Source organism: Triticum dicoccoides, chromosome 2B (assembly GCF_002162155.2).
Source record: "Triticum dicoccoides isolate Atlit2015 ecotype Zavitan chromosome 2B, WEW_v2.0, whole genome shotgun sequence".
Taxonomy (NCBI): Eukaryota; Viridiplantae; Streptophyta; class Magnoliopsida; order Poales; family Poaceae; genus Triticum; species Triticum dicoccoides.
The window spans coordinates 186,964,775-186,973,849 of NC_041383.1; positions in this window are offsets into that span (position 1 = coordinate 186,964,775).

Consider the following 9,075-nt stretch of genomic DNA (forward strand, 5'->3'; position numbering starts at 1 on the left):
GAAAGTGCAACTATCCTTGGGTGGTTTTGGTAATTCCTAACAACATATAGCTCATTGAGCTAATGCTATTTCGAGATAAATATTTCAGGAAAGCTCAATGTTTGGCATGGCATGGGTTAAGAAAGTGGACCCCTCAAAATAGTAAGGACAAAAGGATTGGCTCAAGCTCAAGACTCTGCTTTTCTATTTTAGTGATCCAAGATCACATTGACTCCATAGGAAAGCCAATACTATTAAGAGGGGGTGAGGTGTTGCTTAATGAGGTTCTTGCTCAAAATGCTTAGTGATATGCTCCAAAACCCTCAAATACTTCCTCATGTCCAAATATGTCCCAAACCAAAAAGTCAAACTTGGCCCCACCAATTTGATCTATCCAGCGCCACCGAGTTCTCTTGGCATAGCCATTGCCACAAACCCTAGTCTTTTCGGTCTCACCGATAGGGATCTCGGTCTCACCGAGATGGGATTGTAATCTCTCTATTTCCCTTTGTAACGTTTCGGTCCAAACGAGATGAGCGATCGGTCCCAGCAAGATTGCAATATAAACTCTCTGTTTCCCTTTCGTAACGTTTCGGTCCTACCGAGATGAGCGAATCGGTCCCACCGAGTTTGCCTGAACAACTCTCTGGTTAGCTTATTACCAAAATCGGTCCCACCAAGTTTGTGTAATCGGTCTCACCGAGATTACGTTATGCCCTAACCCTAATGATATCAGTCCCATCAAGTTGACATGTCGGTCCCACCAAAAATCCTAACGGTCACATTATGAACCAAATCGGTCCCACCGAGTTCTCTGAATCGGTCCCACCGAGTTTGGTAAATTGTGTGTAACGGTTAAATTTTGTGTGGTGGCTATAAATACCCCTCCACCCACTCTTCATTCGTGGAGAGAGCCATCAGAACATGCCTACACTTCTAACATACATTTTCTGAGAGAGAACCACCTACACTTGTGTTGAGGTCAAGATATTCCATTCCAACCACATAAATCTTGATCTCTAGCCTTCCCCAAGTTGTTTTCCACTCAAATAATCTTTCTACCAAATCCAATCCTATGAGAGAGAGTTGAGTGTTGGGGAGACTATCATTTGAAGCACAAGAGCAAGGAGTTCATCATCAACACACCATCTATTACCTCTTGGAGAGTGGTGTCTCCTAGATTGGTTAGGTGTCACTTGGGAGCCTCCATCAAGATTGTGGAGTTGAACCAATGAGTTTGTACGGGCAAGGAGATCGCCTACTTCGTGAAGATTTACCCTAGTGAGGCAATTCCTTCGTGGGCAGCGACCATGGTGGGATAGACAAGGTTGCTTCTTCGTGGACCCTTCATGGGTGGAGCCCTCCGTGGACTCGTGCGACTGTTACCCTTCGTGGGTTGAAGTCTCCATCAACGTGGATGTACGATAGCACCACCTATCGGAACCACGGATAAAAAAAATCTCCGTGTCTACATTGTGTTTGCTCCCTCCAAACTCCTCCCTTTACCTTCATATGCAATTGTTTTACTTTCCGCCGCTATACTCTTAGAATTGCATGTGTAGGTTGATTGCTTGACTTGTGCTATGTTGCTAAAATCTGCCAAGAATTAAAATTGGGAAAAGGCTAGATTTTTATTTTGTCAAGTAGTCTAATCACCCCCCCTCTAGATATACTTTCGATCCTACAAGTGGTATCAGAGCTTTGGTCTCCATTTGCTTTGATTTCCATAGATTTTGGTGATCATAGCCTTGGATTCACAACCTAGGAGAGTACGACGTCTAGCGAGGGAAATTACCACCATAGAGGTCCTTACTTTGATGGTACTATATTTGCTAGTTGGAAGCATAAGATGAAAATGCATATTCTTGGACATAACCCCGCCGTTTGGGCTATCTTGTGTATTGGCTTGCAAGGTGAATTCTTTGATGGGAGAGAACCGAACCGTGAAGCTACCGCGGAAGAGTTGAAGATGCTGTAATACAATGCTCAAGCTTGTGATATTCTCTTCAATGGATTGTGCTCCGAAGAATTCAACAAAATCAGTCGTCTTGAGAATGCAAAGGAAATTTGGGATACTTTGATTGATATGCACGAAGGTATTGACTCCGTCAAGGAATCCAAATTGGATGTGCTTTAAGGTCAACTTGAAAAGTTCAAAATGAAGGATGGTGAAGGTGTTGCTAAAATGTACTCTAGGCTTGCTCTCATCACAAATGAGATTGCCGGCTTAGGAAGTGAAGAGATGACCGATAAATTCATCATCAAGAAGAGCCTAAGAGCCTTGGATGGAAAATATGATATCGTGTGCACATTAATCCAAATGATGCCCAACTACAAAGATCTCAAGCCAAGGGAAGTCATTGGAAGAATTGTTGCTCATGAGATGTCACTTAAGGATAAGGAAGAGCTTCACAACAAGTCAAGTGGTGCTTACAAAGCCTCATGCGATGCCCCCACATCATCAAGTGAGAAACAAACCTTCAATGAAGAATTTAGCCTAATGGTGAATAACTTCAACAAGTTCTACAAGAGTAGAAGCAAGGAAAGAAGTTCCAAGTCAAGGTCCTACAATGACAAAAGATCTTCTAGTCGTGAGCGTAATTGCTACAATTGTGGAAGACCTAGAGACTATTCCAATGAGTGTACGGCTCCCTACAAAAGAAGAGAAGATTCTCCCAAGAGAAGAAGTAGGAGAGAAGAATCACCATCAAGAGAGAGGAGGAGGAGATATGATCGTTATGAACGAAGACCCTCTCAGAGAAGCAAGGATTCGGAGAGGAAGGACAAGTCATCTAGGAGCTACACAAAACGAAGACATCAAGCTCATGTTGGTGAATGGGTATCCGGCTCCGACTCCGACCATCACTCTGAAAGAAGTTATCAGTCCGACTCCGAATATACTCAAGATGAAGGTGTTACCGGACTAGCACTTGTGACAACAAAGTCCTATGACATATCTGACTCACGAAATTAAGGAATTGGGAGATGCTTCATGGCCAAAGGTCCAAAGGTAACACACCCCGAGTATGTTGATTTCAATAGTGATGAAGATGATTTGCTAGGAGATGGTGATTTACTTGTTGACAACTCTAGTTATGAAAACTATGATGAACTTGCTATTAATCATGATAATCAAGATAAAACGAATGACGATGATAAGAAGGAGATTAAGCGTCTAACTAAAGAACTAAACACTCTTAAGTTAGCTCATGAAACTACCTTGGAAGATCATTGAGAACTTTAAAGACTCATGAGAAGCTACGCTTTGAGAAGCTCAACCTTGAGCAAGAGCATGAGTTGTTAAAAGCAATCAATGATGATCTTCGCAAGAAAAGTTCTTCTTACATTATCAAGCATTTACTCTTGTCTACTTACATGCCACAAGTTAAATCTAGCAATAAGAACAAGAAAGATTCTTCGTCTAGTAGTAACAACAATCATGCTAAATCCAATATTGTTGCTTCTAGTAGCTCTCTTGATTCCACTAATGATTCTCTTAGCCAAGTTACTTGAGCAAGAAAATAGCTTATTGAAGGGAATTATAGAGAAAGGTGTTTACAAGAGTCTTGCCGGGAGTAAGCAATTTGAGGAAATTGTACGCAAGCAAGGAAGACACCGGAAGAATCAAGGTGTTGGTTTTGAACGAAAGTTCAACGTCAATGGAGTTGAGTGGAAAGAAGATCAATACCCCAAGACGAAGTTTGTTCCTCAACAAGAGAAGTATGATCCTACTTCTTTCCAAGGAACACAAGCTCAAGATGATCTTCCACCACAAGACCACAAGCTAAAAGGCAAGGACAAGCTTCAAGAGGAGATTGATGCATTTGAAGAAGCTCCTAAGGCCTTGGTCAGGTGGGTTCCCAAGACTACATCAAGCTCTATCTCATCAAGTACGACTACAACTCCAAGGATTCCCATCGAGATGGTGTGGATCCCGAATAAGAAGAACTAGAGAGTTCTTCAGGGTGACTCCGCCAACATACTTCACTCTTATCATTTTGGCAATGACAAGTGCAAACAACTTCCATATCTTGCACTAGTTCAGGGAGTCACAAACCCTCTTGTTGGTAAGACAAGGGACAAGGTAACCTAATGCATTCATGGACATCATATTGTGTGAACATCACTCTATGTCTATGGATATCCTTGTTTGTTCCTTGTGGGACTAACCCATGTAAGTATTGAAAGTGCAACTCACTCCAAAGGATTGCTCCAAATGATCCACATCAACAATGAGCACCAACATCTTCAACACCTACATGAAGTCATCATCGACAAAATCCAAGGTTAGTTCATCCCTCTTAGGGGGGATATCACATCTAGGGGGAGCTTTACTCTAATCAATTGATCTAAAGCAACTCTAATGGTGTGAGCACAACAATGCTTTATGTAAAAGTGGTAACCCCACTTGTGCTTAAACGATGAGTATGACCTATGATCAAATGTTCTCATTTGACTGCTAAGTCAATATACTCATATATAGATGACCTAGTCATCGCCAAATTACTTGATAGATGCTAGAGTGTTTGTGCATGCTTTGTCACATATTTCATTTGTAAACTTATTGTGTGAGCATGTTGGATGCATATTTTACTCATTCAAGGACATCCATTTGTTGCTTTGATTGTTTGGCTCTTTCTCTTTTGCCAAATGGATGGACAAGAATGCCTAAGAACTCCCTCTAGCTATCTATGCTTTCCTCGTCTCAAACTCTATTCATGCTACATCACAAAGTTTGACCAAGTCAGATTCGAACCACTCTGTGTGAGGAGCACTTGGAGTCCCCAATTCGTCATAGACTTAAACTTTCAAAACCTCTTTGTGCATTTCGGTCTGACCGATTCACCCTTTTCGGTCATACCGAGATCACTAAGATGATCTAGGTTTTCAATCTCGGTGCAACCGATTAGAACTTTTCGGTCACACCGAGTTGTAGTAACTGCTCACAGTTTTGCATCTCGGTGCCACCGAGTTGTTCCACTCGGTTAGATCGACAGGGTCAGGTTATATATACTGACGGGTCAAATTTTGGAAATTTTTCCAAAACCCTTCACCCGCGCGTGACCTGCTCTGCCTCCTCGGGTCTCCGGATCGTCCTCTCATCGCCAGCGACCTCCTGCCGCTGGTCTCCGCCGCCATCAACGGCAATCTGCCCCGCTGTTGCCGCCGTAGCAAGTTCAGCATCGAAGTAGGGTATGAACTTGGTCTTTGTGCTATTCCTTAACTCCGATTCATAGCACATTGCTTTGCCATGATTCTGTCCATGTATGAAATCATCCTGTCCAGCGAAAGCATCCCGTAGATTATATTTTATTTGAAAATTTAGGGTTAGGTCTCCGCCGAACTCATCTCGGACCAACCGAGTTGTAGAAATCGGTCTCACCAATTTCACTTAGGCCATTGCACATGCGTTTTCGGTCTAACCAAAAATTGCAAATCTGTGTGACCGAGTTCGATTCTTTGTGAAACCCTAGCAGTCTCGGTGACACCGAACTGTGACTCGGTCTGACCGAGTTCACTAGTTTAGGTTCTAAAAGCTTCTTCGGTATCACCGAGTTTACAAATCGGTAGATCCGAAATGCTTTCTGTGAAGAACTAAAACTAAGTTTTTAAGTCATCTGTTTTGCAAAAACTATGTACTTTGTGATGCTCATCTACTCTACCTCATGTACAACCTATTCACAGGGTCTGCTGACAGTTTTCCTGCAAGATGTCTGATCAAAGTGACAACCAGAACAAGTCTGAGGAATAGGTGCAGATGAGTGAGGGCTCAGATCCCTCCAGCACTTCTGATGATGGAAGTAGGAGCACTCCAAGCAACTTGCCAAAGCTAGCAACCAGATCCAGAAAGAGGAGAACCTCATATTCTGAGGATGAGGATTATGTGGCTGTTGAGGATGAGGCCACTTCAAGGAAAAAGGTGCTGAAAAAGGAGTATGGCACAGCTGCTGCAGTTAAGCCAGGGCTGAATAAGAAGGCACCAGCAAGGAGAATTCCTATGTCAAAGGCCAGAGCCTCCACTCTTGACACTTCCAAGTCAACAGGACGAGATGATGCTGCAAAGGAAAAGGAAAAAAAGAGAGAAAAGGGGGAAGATGGTGCAAGAAAGTTGACCCCATGGCTGAATTTGAAAAACACTCATCTGAAGAAGAGGAAGAGGAAGAGGATGATGCACCAACACACAAAGCTCAGAAGCTTATGGGAGATGCAGTCAGATCAGGGGCTGCTCCATCAAAGCCCAAGTCTGCTCCCAAAGCTCAAACTCAGAAGGCCCCAAAACCCAAGAGGAACACCAGGAGCATTCCAGCCGAGGAAAAGAACAAGGCCCCGGTACCTGAAGCAGCAGTAGAAGAAGATGATTCTCTTGTCTTGAGAAAGTTGAAGCCAAAGATCCCTGACCATAATGATGCACATCCTGTTGCAGAAGATATGAGGATCAGGAAGGATGCAGGACTGAGACTGTGGAGACAGTCTGATCCATATTCTGTCAGGAGGAGAACAACAGTTGATTACAGGTTCCACACAAAGGAACAACAAGATTTCTATGAGACTATCCTGCTTCACAAGAAGCCCATAGTATGTGACATGAGATGGGTAGACTGGGAATACATCAAAGAAAATGAAGATCACTATCCAGGAGTCTATGACAGCTTCAAGGCTTGTGGAGTAGATACATTTGTTGGACAGAAGCTCACTAAGTGGAATGATGAGCTGATCATGCAATTCTATTCTACAGCACATTTCTATTGAGATGGGAGGATTATATGGATGTCTGAGGTACTAGGTACCAATCCACAGTTGAAGAATGGGCCAAGCTGATAAATGCCCCTGAAGAACATGAAGATGACTTGGATGTGTATGCCACCAAGAAGAAAGACCACAACACAATGGCCAACATGTACAAGGAGATCCCAGATAAAGCTTTGGAGACTCACAAGCTTGGATTAGTACACTTCTTGTTGTCTGGTCTGTCTACCATCAACTGGATCCTTAGGCACACATTGCTACCCAAGTCTGGAGATCACAAGATGATCAGAGGACATGCTATCAATTTGCTACACTTGTTTGATGTGCCTCATAAGTTCAAAGTGATAAATCTGATTGTGGAAACAATTAAGAGGACAACTGCTGACCAGAAGAGAAGCTGTGGGTATGCTCCACACATTCAGGAGCTCATCAACTCCAAGATGGGCACATGAACATACTTGTTGGACAAGGAGCACCTTCCTCTGCATCCTGATTTTGAAGATAACACTGCTATGATGAATGAGGAAGACCCCACATCTGTGCAAGCACATGAGAAGAGAGAGAAGGCAAGGGCAGAGAAAGTTGCAAGGATGTCAACTGTTGAAGAGGCATCTCAAGTGTTCTTAAAGACCAAGCAAGATCAGCTTGGATATCTGATCCAATCAAACTTGAGGATTGAGAAGGGCTTGGCCACCCTGACTCAAAACCAGGAGAGCTTGGAGAGGATCATTGTGCAGAAATTCTATGATCTTGATGTCAAAGTAATCGAGATTCAGTCAGCAGTTGAGCAACTTCAGGAGGAAGTGGAGGAGAAGAAGGGCAAGTCAACTACAGATGCTTTTGCTAGAGTGCCCCAAAGCCAGAGGTCTGCTGCAGTGCCAGTCATAGGTACTAGAGCTACAACATCAGCTCCAGCAGCTACAGCTCCAGTGCCACCTCCAGCAGCCACTCCACCAACTCCAGCTACACCAACAGAAGCTTTCGTCCTTGGAGTCATCTCTACACCACCTACCGAAGATCAAGCCTGAGAGACGTTTAGTCCTATGCATTTTTGAACTTCTTGGTAACTTGTTGCCAAAGGGGGAGAAAAATGTATAGATCATAGGCTTCGAGAGAGAGTGTTGCTTTTTTATCTCTCTTGCTATTTTGGTCGAACTACTTTATTGCGTGCTTGTGTGAGATACTTTATGTCCCTGTGAGATACTTGTTGATCATGTGTTTGATCCTATGCTACCTTAATGCTTGTTGGATGATATTATCTCTCATATCTCATATCATTATATGATCATTCACTTTCTTGGTGATGAGTGCATGTTTTTAAGTTATATCATTTTGAGCGCTCCATAAAGATGTATGTGACATAGAAGAGTAACCCATGATCTTAATCGATTGTGCATTTGCATTCAAAAGCAAATTTCTAAATAATGCACAAATTTAGGGGGAGCTGTTGCTTATCACATACTTCTGAAAGCGATGATGGTTTTCAATCTCACGATCATTTGTCGAAGCTTTGATATATATGTTGTCATCAATTACCAAAAAGGGGGAGATTGAAAGTGCAACTATCCCTGGGTGGTTTTGGTAATTCCTAACAACATTAGCTCATTGAGCTAATGCTATTGCAAGGTAAATATTTCAGGAAAGCTCAATGTTTGGCATGGCATGGGTTAAGAAAGTGGACCCCTCAAAATACTAAGGACAAAAGGATTGGCTCAAGCTCAAAGCTCAAGACTCTTCTTTTCTATTTTAGTGATCCAAGATCACATTGAGTCCATACGAAAGCTAATACTATTAAGAGGGGGTGAGGTGTTGCTTAATGAGGTTCTTGCTCAAAATGCTTAGTGATATGCTCCAAAACCCTCAACTACATTCTCATATCCAAATATGTCCCAAACCAAAAAGTTAAACTCGGCCCCACCGATTGGCTCTATCCAGCGCCACCGAGTTCTCTTGACATAGCCACTGCCACAAACCCTAGTCTTTTCGGTCTCACCGATAGGGATCTTGGTCTCACTGAGATGGGATTGTAATCTCTCTGTTTCCCTTCGTAACGTTTCGGTCCAACCGAGATGAGCGATCAGTCCCACCAAGATTGCAATGCAAACTCTCTGTTTCCCTCTCTTAACGTTTCGGTCCTACCGAGATGAGCGAATCGGTCCCACCAAGTTTGCCTGACCAACTCTCTGGTTAGCTTATTACCAAAATCGGTCCCACCGAGTTTGTGTAATCAGCCTCATCGAGATTACGTTATGCCCTAACCCTAATGATATAGGTCCCATCGAGTTGACATGTCGGTCCTAGCGAAAATCCTAATAGTCACATTATGAACCAAATCGGTCCCACTGACTT